This window comes from Ornithorhynchus anatinus, chromosome 6 (genome assembly GCF_004115215.2).
Source record: "Ornithorhynchus anatinus isolate Pmale09 chromosome 6, mOrnAna1.pri.v4, whole genome shotgun sequence".
In the NCBI taxonomy this organism is placed as follows: Eukaryota; Metazoa; Chordata; class Mammalia; order Monotremata; family Ornithorhynchidae; genus Ornithorhynchus; species Ornithorhynchus anatinus.
Genome location: NC_041733.1, coordinates 33,374,260 through 33,388,145, shown reverse-complemented (window position 1 = coordinate 33,388,145; position 13,886 = coordinate 33,374,260). Strand labels below are relative to the sequence as shown.

Sequence of the window (13,886 nt, the reverse complement as noted above, 5' to 3'; positions counted from 1 at the left end):
CTACCACATTAATGCAAGCGCTTATCCTATCCCGCCTTATTGTCAGCCTCCTTGCCGATCTCCCTGCCTCTTGTCTTTCCCCTCTCCAGTCCGTACTCCACTCTTGCCCGGATCTTTTTCCTTCAAAAATGCTCAGACCATGTTTCCTCCACTCCTCAAGAAATTCCAGTGGTTGCTCATCCACCTCCACATCAAACAAAATCTCTTCAACACTGGCTTTAAAGCACTCAAACACTGGCCCCCTCCTATCTCACCTCGCTACTGTCCTACTACAATCCAGCCCGCAAACTTCGTTCCTCTAATGCTAACCTTTTCACTGCACCTCAATCTCGCCACCGACCTCTTATCTACGTTCTACCTCTGGCCTGGAACACCCTTCCTCCTCATATCAGACAGATAATTGCTCTCCCCCGCTTCAAAGCTTTATTGAAGGCACATCTCCTCCAAGAAGCCTTCCCTACGCCCTCCTCTCATCTTCTCCCACTCTCTTCTGTGTCATCCTGACTTGCTCCCTTCATTCATCCTCCTTCCCATCCCCACAGCACGTATGCCTATATCTGTAATTTATTAATGCATATTAATGTCTTCCTCTCTCTCTAGACTGTGAGCTTGTTGTGGGTAAGGGATGTGTCTCTTGGAACAGTTTAGTACGGTGCTTTGCACACCAAAAGTCCTCAATAAATATGATTGAATAAATTAATCCCTTACAAACTGGAAAAAAATGCAACAATTAATTCACTTTGACTTTATCCCTTCGTATTAGACAAGGCATGAGCAAAAGAAAAAAATGTAGCCGATTACCAATTATTCATTCATTCAATAGTATTTATTGAGAGCTTACTATGTGCACAGCACCATACTAAGTGCTTGGAATGTACAATTCGGCAACAGATAGAGACGATCCCTGCCCAATGAAGCCTTAGTGAATAAAGAAAAATAACATTCAAATTGTTTTAGGAAAAGAAAAATGTAACCTATCTTCATTTCTGAGTTCTTATTTCCGCAGAATGAAATATCTAATATAAAAGTACATTTTTAAAATTATTGTTTAGGGCAGGACTGTTGTGCATATTTGTAAAGAACAGGTGTATGGAATACAGTGATTTAGAGAGGAATTTATCATTATTTCACTTTTTTTTTTTTTTGCAGGAACAATTAAGCTTGGCTTCTCCCCAAAATGCATCTTCTTATAACAAGTCACAAAGATGCCAGATTCACAGAGAAAAGTGATCGCCTCCTTCACTATCAGCAGAAAAACTCCTCCACAAAAGAACCCACAACCAAAATTCATTGCATAAGGCTAAATTTAACAAAAGTTATACCCTTTTGCGTTAGAAAGTTATTCTTTTTTTAAATGATATTTGTTAAGCACTAACTGTGTGCCAGACACTGCACCTAGTACTGGGATAGATAAGTGTTAATCAGGTTGGACATAGTCCATGTCCCACATGGGGCTCATAGTCTTAACCCCCATTTTACAGATGAGGTAACTGAAGCACAGAGAAGTTAACTGACTTGCCCAAGGTCACAGAGCAGGAAAATGGCAGAGCTAGGATTAGAACCCAGATCCTTCTGACTGCCAGGCTTCCACTGGATCACTCTGCTTTCAAGGATCTTCAAGAATTTTAGGCTTAGGGATTATTATTCCTATGTAACCATTTCTTGCATACGGAATAATGAATTGTCAGTTATCTTTTTGTCTATATTAACTTTCAAAAATAACAACTCGGAAGACCACCAGTCCTAGCCTTGTGACCATCCGGGAAGGATGAAACATGTTCTAGTGGATAGAGCAAGGGCCCGGGAATCGGGAATCAGAAGGATCTGGGTTCTATCCGGGCTCTGCCACTTTTCTGCTGTGCGATCTTGAGCAAGTCACTTAACTTCTCTGTGCCTAAATTACCTCAACTGTACAAAGGGGATTAATACTGTGAGGCCCGAGTGGGACATGGACTATGTGCAATCTGACATCCCTACTTAGATGGACCACCATCATCTCAAACTTATCATGTCTCAAAGAGAACTCCTCAGCTTCCCATCCAAGCCCTGTCCTTCCCCTGACTTTCTCATCACTGTGGATGGCACCACCATCTTTCCTGTCTCACGAGCTCATCCCCTTGGCATTATCCTTCACTCCCCTCTCTCTCAGTCAACCCACATAGTCAATCGATTACTAAGTCCTGTCGGTTTGACCAACACGACATCACTAAAATCTGCTCTTTCCTCTTCGTTCCAAATTGTTACCATGTTAGTCCAAGCACTTATCTTGGAATCTAGATAAGATATCTTATCAGAGAAATCACTTAACTTCTCTGTGCCTCAGTTACCTCATCTGTAAAATGGGAATTAAAGACTGTGAGCCCCACGTGGGACAACCTGATTTTCTTGTGTCTACCCCAGAGCTTAGAACAATGCTCTGCACATAGTAAGTGCTTAACAAATACCAACATTATTATCATTATTATCCTATCCTGCCTTAACAGCCTCCTTGCTGACCGCCCAGGCTTCTGTCTTTCCCCACTCCAGTCCGTACTTCACTCTGGGCGATTTTTCCCCATTCCCAAGAAACCAACATTGGTTGCCCATCCTCCTTCCCCTTAAATGGAAACCCCTTGCCATCGGCCATTAAAACACTGAATCTCCTTGAACCCTCTGACTTCACTACTCGCAACCTCCTACTACAACCCAGCATGAGCGCTTTGCCCTTATAATGCTAACTTTCTCACTGTATCTTCATCTTGCCTATCCCGCCACTGACCTCTCACCCTCGTCCTGCCTCTGGCCTGAAACGTCCACCCTCTTTATATCTGACAATGACTCTCCCCACCTTCAAAGCCTTATTGAAAGCACATCTCCTCCGAGAGCCCTTCCCTGACCAAGCTTTCCTTCTCCCTTCTCCCACTCCCTTCTGCACTGCCCTGACTTGCTCCCTTTATTCATCTCTCCCAACCCAGTCTTACAGTCGATTAGACTGTGAGCCCGTCAGTGGGCAGGGAGTGTCTCTATCTGTTGCCCAATTGTACATTCCAAGTGCTTAGTACAGTGCTCTGCACATAGTAAGCGCTCAATAAATACTATTGAATGAATAAACCCCACAGAGTGATGTACATATCTATAATTTTATTTATATTATTGTCTGTCTACCCCTCTAAACTGTAAGCTCATTATGGGTGACGAATGTGTCTGTTATATTGTACTCTCCCAGGTTCTTAGTACAGTGCTCTGCACACAGTAAGTGCTCAGTAAATACGATTGACCTGCTGACTGACTGATTAGTTTGTATCTACCCCAGCTCTTTGTACGTGCCGGGTACAGAGTAAGCACTTAACAAATGTCATACAACAGTGTGAAAATGCATCTCGAGAACAAAAAAATAGTAAAAATGCTATGTTCAGTGAATCAGTCGGTAGCATCTATGGAGCGCTTACTATGTCCAGAGCACTGTACTGAGTATTTAGAAGAATATGACAAAATTAGCCTATAACAAGCTTACAGTCTGGAGAAGTCGTTGTGCTTTTATTCAAATCAAAGAAGCAGATACTTAAGAGTGAATATGGGATTCCTATTCATAAAATGTGTTAGCAAAGTATTTATTGAAATATGAAAAGCATATCAAATATACTTTGATTCATATTCTAATTGTGGGATTCTTTTGATTTTACAGGAAATTCAGGAGTGTGGACGTCAGTGGTCTAGTAACATAAAGAAGAGGAGCAGCTGCTAAATAGGAAAGACAGAATTATTGAGTTGCAATAGATCAATGAGATTCCCTCTAGCAATGGTACAGTTATTCACGAGGAAGCTTTCTGTGATATTCCAAACCTCAATTACCTAGTTATCGCCAACTATCAATATGAAATTCCAAATAAAAATAGCCATATTCCCCCTGTCTCTCTCTGTTCCACCATCACTTCACTCGGCTGCTTGGATCATTTTTCTTATAAAAAAACAAAAAACAAACTTCAGTCCACCTCTCCCCACCCTTAAAATCCATATATATCCAAAAGGCCTTCCCTGATTGACTGGAAATTATAAAACTGAAAAATACTGCAAATGGCAAATAACTTATTCCTGGGAATTATTTTAAGTACTTAACGAAGAGTTGGAAGAATTAGCCTGTGAAAAACTAGGTCTGGAGTAAACACATGGCCACGAACCAAAGAGAAATGAAACAAAACAACAAAGACCAATTAATAAAATATTTTAGGGATTATGGATTGAAAATAAATACCCTCTTGTGATTTAAGATATCAGAGCTTGGATTTACCATTAGCAAATTTGGTAAATATGCAATTGAAATATTCGTTACAATGAAATATTGATGAGCAAATTTTAAAAGCGTATCATCTGATTTTAAAATAGACTTTTTAACTGTCCCTAGAACAGATGTGTCTCAAGAAAATGAAACAGATTTATTTTATATTTTCATTTGCTTTCTGTTGGGGATTCAGCACACACATGCACCAAATGGCTCAATAGGAATATGAATTTGCAATTTTAAGAATGCTATTCAGCACTCCTTTTTTCCTTTCTGTTGTAGAGTTGGTAAGCAAAGCAGCAATCTAGAGGCCCATGTAGAAACCAGTGAAATAATTGTTTCTAATCTCTTTTAGATATGCACTGTACTCTCCCACTAAAGCACAATGGACCCCAAATTCATATCCATTAAAACAAAATTGACTCAGTTTTATTTAGCTTCAGTTTTCAATAGAGTATGTAGATCTTTTTTGGGCGCCAATTAAGGACAGAGCACTGTGGAATTACTGAACTGTAACATCCTTCAAGGTGGAGATTGTGTCTACAACCTTTTTTTTAATGGCATTTATTAAGTGCTTACTATGTTCCAGGCACTCTACTAAGCACTTGGGTAGACACTAATCAGTTTGGACACAGTCCCTCTCCCCCACGGGCCTCACAGTCTTAATATCCATTTTACAGATGAGTGACAGATGCAGAAAAAAGAAGTGACTTGCCTCCTCTCTCTATCTCTGCTCCAGGCCTTACTTCACTGTGCAGCTTGGATAATTTTTCTCAAAAGAGTCCTGCTCAAAAACCCCCTCTATTTGTTAAACACCTGATTGTGGTCAGGGAATGTGTCTACCAACCCTGTTATATTGTACTCTATCAAGCGCTTAGTACAGGGCTCTGCACACCATAATCGCTCTAAAAATACAAGTGATTGCTCTATCCCTTCATCAACCACAAATTCCTTACCATAAGCTTTAAGGGAATATCGGTTCCACCAATACGTCACTAAAATCTGCTCTTTCCTCTTCGGATTGCTGCCGTGTTAGTCCATGCACATAAACTCTCCTCCACTTCCTACCTTACTTGGCTGATTTCCTGCTATTAGCCAACCCCTGCACATTTCGCTCCTTTGAGGCCAACCTCGATGTCATCTGTCTTGCCTGTGACCGTGTGGTCAGGTCCTTCCTCTGTTCTGTAACTCCCTCTTCCTTCAGATCTCACAGACTACAGACTAAAGTGATGTCTCTCCCCATCTTTCATTCATTCAGTAGTATTTATTGAGCGCTTACTATGTGCAGAGCACTCTACTAAGCACTTGGAATGTACAAATCGGTAACAGATAGAGACAGTCCCTGCCCTTAGACGGGCTTACAGTCTAATCGGGGGAGACGGACAGACAAGAACATTAGCAATAAATAGAATCAAGGTTCTTCCTTCTCCTCAGGCCTTCCCTACATCCTCACTGCACTTCTTTTCCTCCCTTCTGCATCACCTAATGGTCTAGACCTCTTCAGCACTTGATTTTTTTGTTGGTATTTGTTAAGCGCTTACTATGTGCCGAGCACTGTTCTAAGCGCTGGGGTAGACACAGGGGAATCAGGTTGTCCCACGTGGGGCTCACAGTCTTAATCCCCATTTTCCAGATGAGGTGACTGAGGCACAGAGAAGTGAAGTGACTTGCCCAAAGTCACACAGCCGACAAGTGGCCGAGCCGGGATTCGAACCCATGAACTCTGACTCCAAAGCCCGTGCTCGTTCCACTGAGCCACGCTGCTTCTCTAATAATCTTGATAATCACCTCACCCCCAAAACACTTTTATGCATATCCATTTCCCGTATCTGTAATTAATCTGAAAGTCTGCTTCTCCCTCTAGACTGTAAGCTCCCTATGGGCAGGGATGATGTCTGTCAGCTCCACTGCATCGTACTCTCCCACCCGCTTCGTACAGCGCTTGGCCCGCGGTAAGCTATCGATAACTGCAATGAACTGAAAAAGGACGCACGCACACACACGTGGAACACTGACCTTTGAGTTAAGACTGATGGGTTCTCTTTTCTTTCACTAGGAAGGATGCTTTGGTTACTTGGCTTTCCACATAGCATTTGTAAAATGGGAAGAACACTCTTTTACGCCAGCCTGCCCCTCAAAATTTTCCTTGTATTTTTGTCTTAAAAAGCACACCAGGCCAATATCTCCACAGATTGAAAAACCCGGTGCTAGAAAAAAATAGTAGAGAACTTGGAAAGCCCCCAGGCTTGCCAACTATTGTTAACTCTGCTTCTGGCTGGAAACTATGAAACTGAAAAAATACCGTGCATCGTAAATAACTTATTACTGGGAATAATTTAGAGTTCTTAATAAATGGAGTGTTAGAAGAATTAGCTCTCTGAAAAGCTAGGTCTGTGGTAAATCCATGGCTCTGAACCAAAGTGCTTTTCAACTAAAGTCTCATTAAATCCATATTGGAACATCAAATGACTACTAAAGTGGCATCGTCTTGATAGGATTTATGTATTTTTTAAATTTTCGCTATACACTTAACTTCCTGTCTTCCCTTTCTCTCTCTGTACTTTTTCTAAGCCATCCATGTGTCATGGCTTTCCAGTTCTTTCCCCTGGGAATAAAAAAAGGATGCTTGATCCAAGCTGTGAATCCACGAGAAACTTTGAGTGCATACATTCCCTTTATCTAATCCAGGTATTTCTTGGCAACAGCTTCCATAAAGCCATTCAACTCATTTCGGCTTTTGTTTTTGAGAACCCATTTCTACCTATTCCCTTCACCGTTGATAGGCTTGGCTTTAGGGGATGTCCATTTTTATATTCGTAAGAGAAAGAAAACAATTTTTTCCCAGAGAGTCAGAAATACAGAAAGAAAAGAAAGTATGAAACAATTGACTCGGCGGTATTAGAAGTCTTACCAAGATCGTATCTTTTAACTTCGACTGTATGCTCTTGGGCGCTCAGTACAGTTCCCTGCAGGCAAAGGACAGCTGATAAATGGGAAAATCAAAGAGCCATACCAGCTGCAGTTTTGTTTTCCAGTCCTGGTATATCTCCCTCGTCAACTCCACTGCCTTTTTACTCTGCACAGTAAACTAGCTTAGTCAGTCATGTTTATGGAGAGCTTACTGTGGGCAGAACACTTGGGAGAGTATAATATAACCGAGTTGGGAGGCAAGTTCCTTGCCCACGGTGAGCGTACAGTCTAGAGGGAGAGACAGGTATTACTATAAAATGAATAAATTATGGGCACCATGCATTTTTTTTGCAGATAACCTCAAAATTATAGAATTGGCCATGAAAAAACATAATTCCATCCCCCGTTCTCGCCTATCTCTCCGTCGACCCTTGGGCCACAACCTCCCGCTGTCCTGGAATGCCCTCCCTCGTCACCTCCGCCAAACTCATTCTCTTCCCCTCTTCAAAGCCCTACTGAGAGCTCACCTCTTCCAAGAGGCCTTCCCACACTGAGCTTCCCCTTTTCCCTCTGCTGCCTCCCTACCCGCTCCACCTCCCCTCAGCTAAGCCCTCTTCCCCCACCTTTCCCTCTGCTCCTCCCCCTCTCCTTTCCCCTCCCCTCATCACTGTGCTCCTCTGCTCATTTGTAGATATTTTTATTACCCTATTTATTTTGTTAATGAGATGTACATCCCCTTGATTCTATTTATTGCTACTGTTTTTGTCTGTCTGTCTCCCGTGATTAGACTGTGAGCTCAACAGTGGGCAGGGACCCTCTCTATCTGTTGCCGATTCGTACATTCCAAGCGCTTAGTACAGTGCTCTGCTCATAGTAAGCGCTCAATAAATACTAATGAATGAATGAATGATTGCAGGCACCAAGCTTGTTATTAATTGCATACAGTCTATTCTGTAAACGTTCCAAATAACATTTAAAAAATATAGCATACAACATATATGTAACGTTATATATTTTCAAAATTATATGATGTTTGTAGAAATACCTTTTCAAAAAATGGTATTTATTGAATGCTTACTGAGTACAGAGGCATGTATTAAACACTTAGAAAATACAAACAAGTAGTAAACATAATGCCTGCCCAGAAGGACCTTATAATCAACGGTTTGTTCCAAGTGCTTGGAAGAGTTCAGTAGAAGAGAGTTGGTAGACAAGATACCTGCTTTTAAGAAGCTTATCTAGAGTACCAAAATTTTCAATACCAGAATAGTTTACCTTAAATGAAGATTGATTCTGTGAGCATAAAACTAAATCGAAAATATTCTAATTTAATAATAATAATAGTATTTGTTAAGCCCTTTATTATGTGCCAAGCACTGTTCTAAGCACTGAAAGCAACATGTCCTTAAATTGCCCTTTTGGAATTGGTTCCTTGAAATCACTGTTACTGGATAATGAACCCATATTATTATTACTATCATTATACGTGATGGCACCCGGAATAAAAAGCAAAACCTCTAAACAAAATCCACATATTAAGATGAATTAGGCAATTTTCCTTAAAAGCTAATAATTTACTCCTCACCACTAAGAGGAGAAGCTGTTCCTTTATTGACTTGTATTCACCGTCCATCAGTTCATCTAGAATTGCTAACACTTATATAAAATCAAATTCAAAGGAGTTCAAGAAAAACTTGGAATTTCAAATCAACCAAGTAGTTCAAAAGCTATATATGATTTAGTCCTGCGAGATCACCTGCAAATTTGAATTTGAGTCAAGAAGAATAATTTATATTGGACTCCTCAGTCATGGCATTATTTGATTTTCAAATCTCGACTGATTCTACTGAATAGATCATTGTCCATTTCTGACAGGAAGTGCAATTAGGAATGGAAACACCTTTCAATATTTCCTGATGCATACAAAATTAAGAGATATGACTGTCAAGAAAACACATTCTAAACATAAGCTTTCTTCCTGCAGTGAAACCAGATCTGAGGATTTGCAGCACCTTTCTTTTGACAATCAATTATGAGAGAGAAATATAAATAAAAACCCTGGGATAGCTAAGAGGAAAAATAAATTCAAATAGTTTATCAGTAGGCCCACAGTAAAGCGTTATTTTTGAAAGCAACCATTTTGTGAAGAACACAGTTACTTACAAGCAAAACTGATGAACAAATCGCAACTTTAGGGTTGTTTGAAGAAAACCCTAGTGGTTTGAAATGTAATTCTAATATTAATTATTTGGTTTGATATTATCAAAGGTGACAAGATGTGATTTATCCATATTTCAGATGATTCTCAGGGTTATCTACGATACATTTGGAAAAGTGTAAGTTTTTTCAGAATTATTTTTCTCAAAAGACTTCATATCATTCTAAAGGGTTGAAATGAACTTAATGGTGCGTGTCTACACATTTGCAAATATATGTAATAGACTTTTTAATTAATTTAATCACCGAGTCTAGGCCCCATCATGTCAAATATCACCACAGTAAAATGCATTTAACTACATGACATTGATTGGGTTTGCTGTGTTGCCTACACCTCTGGTTCCTAGATCTTGTGTTTCATTCATTCATTTATTCATTCACTCATATTAATTGAGCGCTTACGGTGTGCAGAGCACTTTACTAAGCACCTGGAAAGTACAATTCAGCAACAGATAGAGACAATCCCTACCCAAAGGTCATAGGAAACCATCACCTAGTAGGCACATTTGCCTCAGAGAAGGAAGAATTAGCCTCAATTATAGATGCAATTACTTGTTTCATCATACTGGGGGTGAATGGAGATTGCTGGCTAGAAAGGGATTATCTATTAAATGATCTAATTATGACACCAAATTGTCCATCAGATCATATTGATACAGTTCAGGCCAGCAGTCAGTATGCGTACCTGAACAAAGAATTCAGTCTTAGAAATACCTTCACAATACTTGAGCCAGGCCTCTTCCCTGGCTTCAACAGCTTGGTCTATATCCTGGTCTCTTCCGACTCCCCTGCCAAACTTTCTTACTCCCCACATTCATTCATTCAATCGCATTTACTGAGCGCTTTCTGTGTGCAGAGCACTGTACTAAGCGTTTGGAATGAAGAATTCGGCAACAGATAGAGACAATCCCTGCCCAACAACAGGCTCACAGTCTAAAAGTGGGAGGCAGACAGCATGCTCCTGCATGTGGTTGGTCAGGAAATTCTAATCACGTGTATGACTTTATTTTTTTAATGGTATTTGTTAAGTGCTTACTTTGTGACAGACACTGGACTAAACACTCGGGTAAATACAAGATGATCAAGTTGGACATCTATCATGTCTCACAACAGGCTCACAGTCCTAATTCCCATTTTACAGATAAGATAACTGAGGCATAAGATGATCAAGTTGGACATCTATCATGTCTCAAAACAGGCTCACAGTCCTAATGCCCATTTTACAGATATGATAACTGAGACACAGAGCAGTTAAGGGACTTGTCCAGTCACACAGCAGACACATGGTGGAGTCACATGGGATTAGAACCTATGTCCTCTGGCTCCCAGACCCGTGCTCTTGCCACTAGGCCACGCTTCTTCTGCTTATTAACCAACTAACCAATTTATTACATATGTAGCATGGTTACTTTTATAAATAACAAGTCCTAATCTCTGATCTGTGTGGTAGGAGAACCAAACTGTGGAAGTGTCTGGAGGTTGCACTCCATTCGGTTACAGCAGAGGTGTAAGGAGGAATAAGAATTACCTCTGAGTGGGTGGAGGCACTGAGTGACGAATGCCTCTGCTGGCAGAGGGAGTGGAAAATCAGGGGGAAGGAGAGAAATTGATAGGATTACCAACCTTTTAAAAACTACAATTCAGAAATAACCTGTTCTTCTATCAGGAGTTCTCCAAACTCCCAGTAAAAGCAAATGGCTTGACTAGGTTGAGAGGCAGTGCGGCCTAGTAGAAAGGCCATGGAGTCAGAAGACCTGGGTTCTAATCCTGATTCTGCCACAGACCTGCTGTTTGACCTTGGGTGAGTCACTTCACTGGGCCTCAATAGCCTCATCTGCAAAATCAGGATTCAATACCTGTTCTCCCTCCTCCTTAGACTGTAATGATCTCATATCTACCCCAATGCTTAGAACAGTTCTTAGAACAAAGTAAGTGCTTCACAAATACCACAGTCACTGCCATAGTTATAGGGAGAAAGAGAAAATGTGAAAAACGGTGCAATTTCCTTGTGAGGAATAATAATGAGTAACTTTCTATGGCACATGTGCTTGAACCATAAATCCCCGTCGGGGTAAGGCCTGAAAAATGAACATTTTCCTCTCAAGTAGTCTTTCCAGATTTTAAATTTAACTCTACACTGACAGGGACTTAGCACAGGTCTGCAGTTCTTGAAGGGAGCACAACCTTTCACTAAAACTGGTGATTAGATAATGATTCACAGAACTGTGAGGTAGAGTTATTGACGTGACATGCTTTTTTAAACATAGGCTGTCCACGGAGAGCGTAAAACGAAAGACATATTTGGCAATCACTAACACAATCTGATAAATACAGCCATCCGATCTCAATTAATCGCTCCCCCAAATTAGACTGTCCGGCCAGTGTAGACAAAACGTATCCATTTGGTCATTTTAAGGACACCGGCTCCAAAGCCAAGTAGACTGACTCAAGACAATCATTTACAGTCCTCTGCATATTGTAGACAATTCAACAACATCCAGAAATATATCATAACCAAGGAAAAGATATGTAGATTTTAAATTTAGTTGTCTGTGGAAGACCAACTTTTTTTTCCTTCAAATAAACTCATGAGAAAAAAAAAACCAATGCATTTGCATCATCTTATTATGTCATGGTTTTGGTTTTCATATTTTAAAATATTCTATTATTGTTCTTGATCCCCATAACCATTTTCACATCATTAATCTTGGCATTTTTAATCAAGTTTCTGTACAATTAGTTACAAAATTTTCACTTTCTCAAATGGTGAAAGTTTAATCAGTCATTACTCATCTAAAGGCAATCTCTACAAGATTAATTATAAAAAATGGGGAATTTTCGGTCAAAAACTAAATTTAACTTTAATTGAAGTAAATAGATTAATCTTTTAAAGCACTGGGCTGATAAGACTGAAATTCAATTAGAGCTTCCTGATTACTTGATCTCAACCAATTTTGATTAAGTCAACATTAACGTCACGTGATTATGCATGAGTAACACAAAAGACTACAAAATCTTTCATAAATGCCTCTACTCACTTCAGCCACTCTTTGCCCAAGGAAGACCACGATTAACAGGAAAGAGAGAGAGTGTAAATGATGCTGCCTGTACACTCGCATTATTCTCAATTCCTTCACTGGGACCTTGGTCTGAATTCTCATGGCCATGACCACCACTGTCATCTGTGCTGATGACGCAGTTAAGATTTTTTCTAAGATACTACTCAGATGTCATCCACCACTGACAGTTGGACACTTTTATAGTCTCTAAATATTCAAGTTTTATATAGGTTTTTGTAACCCTCACACTAATTTCATGGGTATTTTGTTTTCAAGCTCTAAAATACCGTCTTGAGAAGAATATTTCTACTTCTTTCCTTCTCATTCTTTTCTGCCCTCTCTATCCAAATATACATACGCAGTAAAATGCTTTTATTCACATTGCTGTTTATATATTTAGTTTCTACACATAAAAATAGCTGAATTTAAAAGAGAAATATGCTTTAAAAATATAGTACACCTGATTTCACACCAAATCCATACAAATGTATTGAAATGTGTTCTGAAAAGTCTAATATTTTCATTCTAATAGCTTAGCGCTATTAACCAATTATAGTTTTCCTGTGAAACGATTCTTTTAAATAGTTGCATAGGTATACAACATATTAAAACATATTATAAATGAAGCATCCAGATAATATTTGATGAGTAACCAAAGATTAACATTTTAATGACATCCTATATAGTTGATTAGCTAATTGCTATTTACAAAGTATTTGCCACTAATTTAGCTTTATGCTATTTTAAAATGACAGCTGAAAGAAAACATGCAGATGGAATGCCAATGATGAAAGCCAGTAAATGTGTCTTTAAGAAAATCAGAATAAGCAAAGGATTTCAACTTGCAGTGTATCAAATAAAATGACAATAAAGAAAATCAGTAGTGGAAAAGCACTGCATCTTTCAACCCATTATTGAGTAGGAAAAGGCTTATTTTCATTCAAAGATTACCATATTTTAAGGATAAGTTGAATATGCAAATAAGAATAGGTTTTTGGAGAGATTGAAAATTTAATTAAGAATGGAACAGTTGTTGCTTTGGAAAAAGAAATGACAGTAAATGTAATGCCTTACCTGTCACAGTATGGAGTGGGTGTGAATATTCAGGAACAAAATCATTTTCATTTGAAGTTCTGAATTTTGGGGAAAGGCCTCCGGTCCATCTCCTTACTCAAACAGTTGGCGATCATGGCTAAAAGTCAAATGCAAGAAAGCGGGAGTCAAATATCACAGTCAGATTATCACATGGTAGAAAAATGCATACCTTTTCATCTTGAATTCCTTCATTTCAAGTAACCGTTAGTTCTTGAAATCATTATTTCATGCCTTGATTCCCTAAATCTTTTTCCCGTAAGGAGTCACGAGCTCGAGGAATTGCTGCTATACTTTCTCTGCAGTGTCTAAACGTTAGGTCTTTCAACGGCTCAGTATCTGATAGTGGA

The 13,886-nt window shown here is 39.5% G+C and overlaps 1 long non-coding RNA gene across 1 annotated transcript in view; it reads right to left on the bottom strand.

Moving 5' to 3' along the window:
- Window positions 1-13,886, bottom strand: part of LOC114812793 — a 442,896-nt gene that overhangs the window by 297,754 nt on the left and 131,256 nt on the right. Inside the window, exon 2 of the long non-coding RNA XR_003760420.1 lies at window positions 13,519-13,636. This is a non-coding gene — a long non-coding RNA (uncharacterized LOC114812793). The remainder of the gene's footprint in view (window positions 1-13,518; window positions 13,637-13,886) is intronic.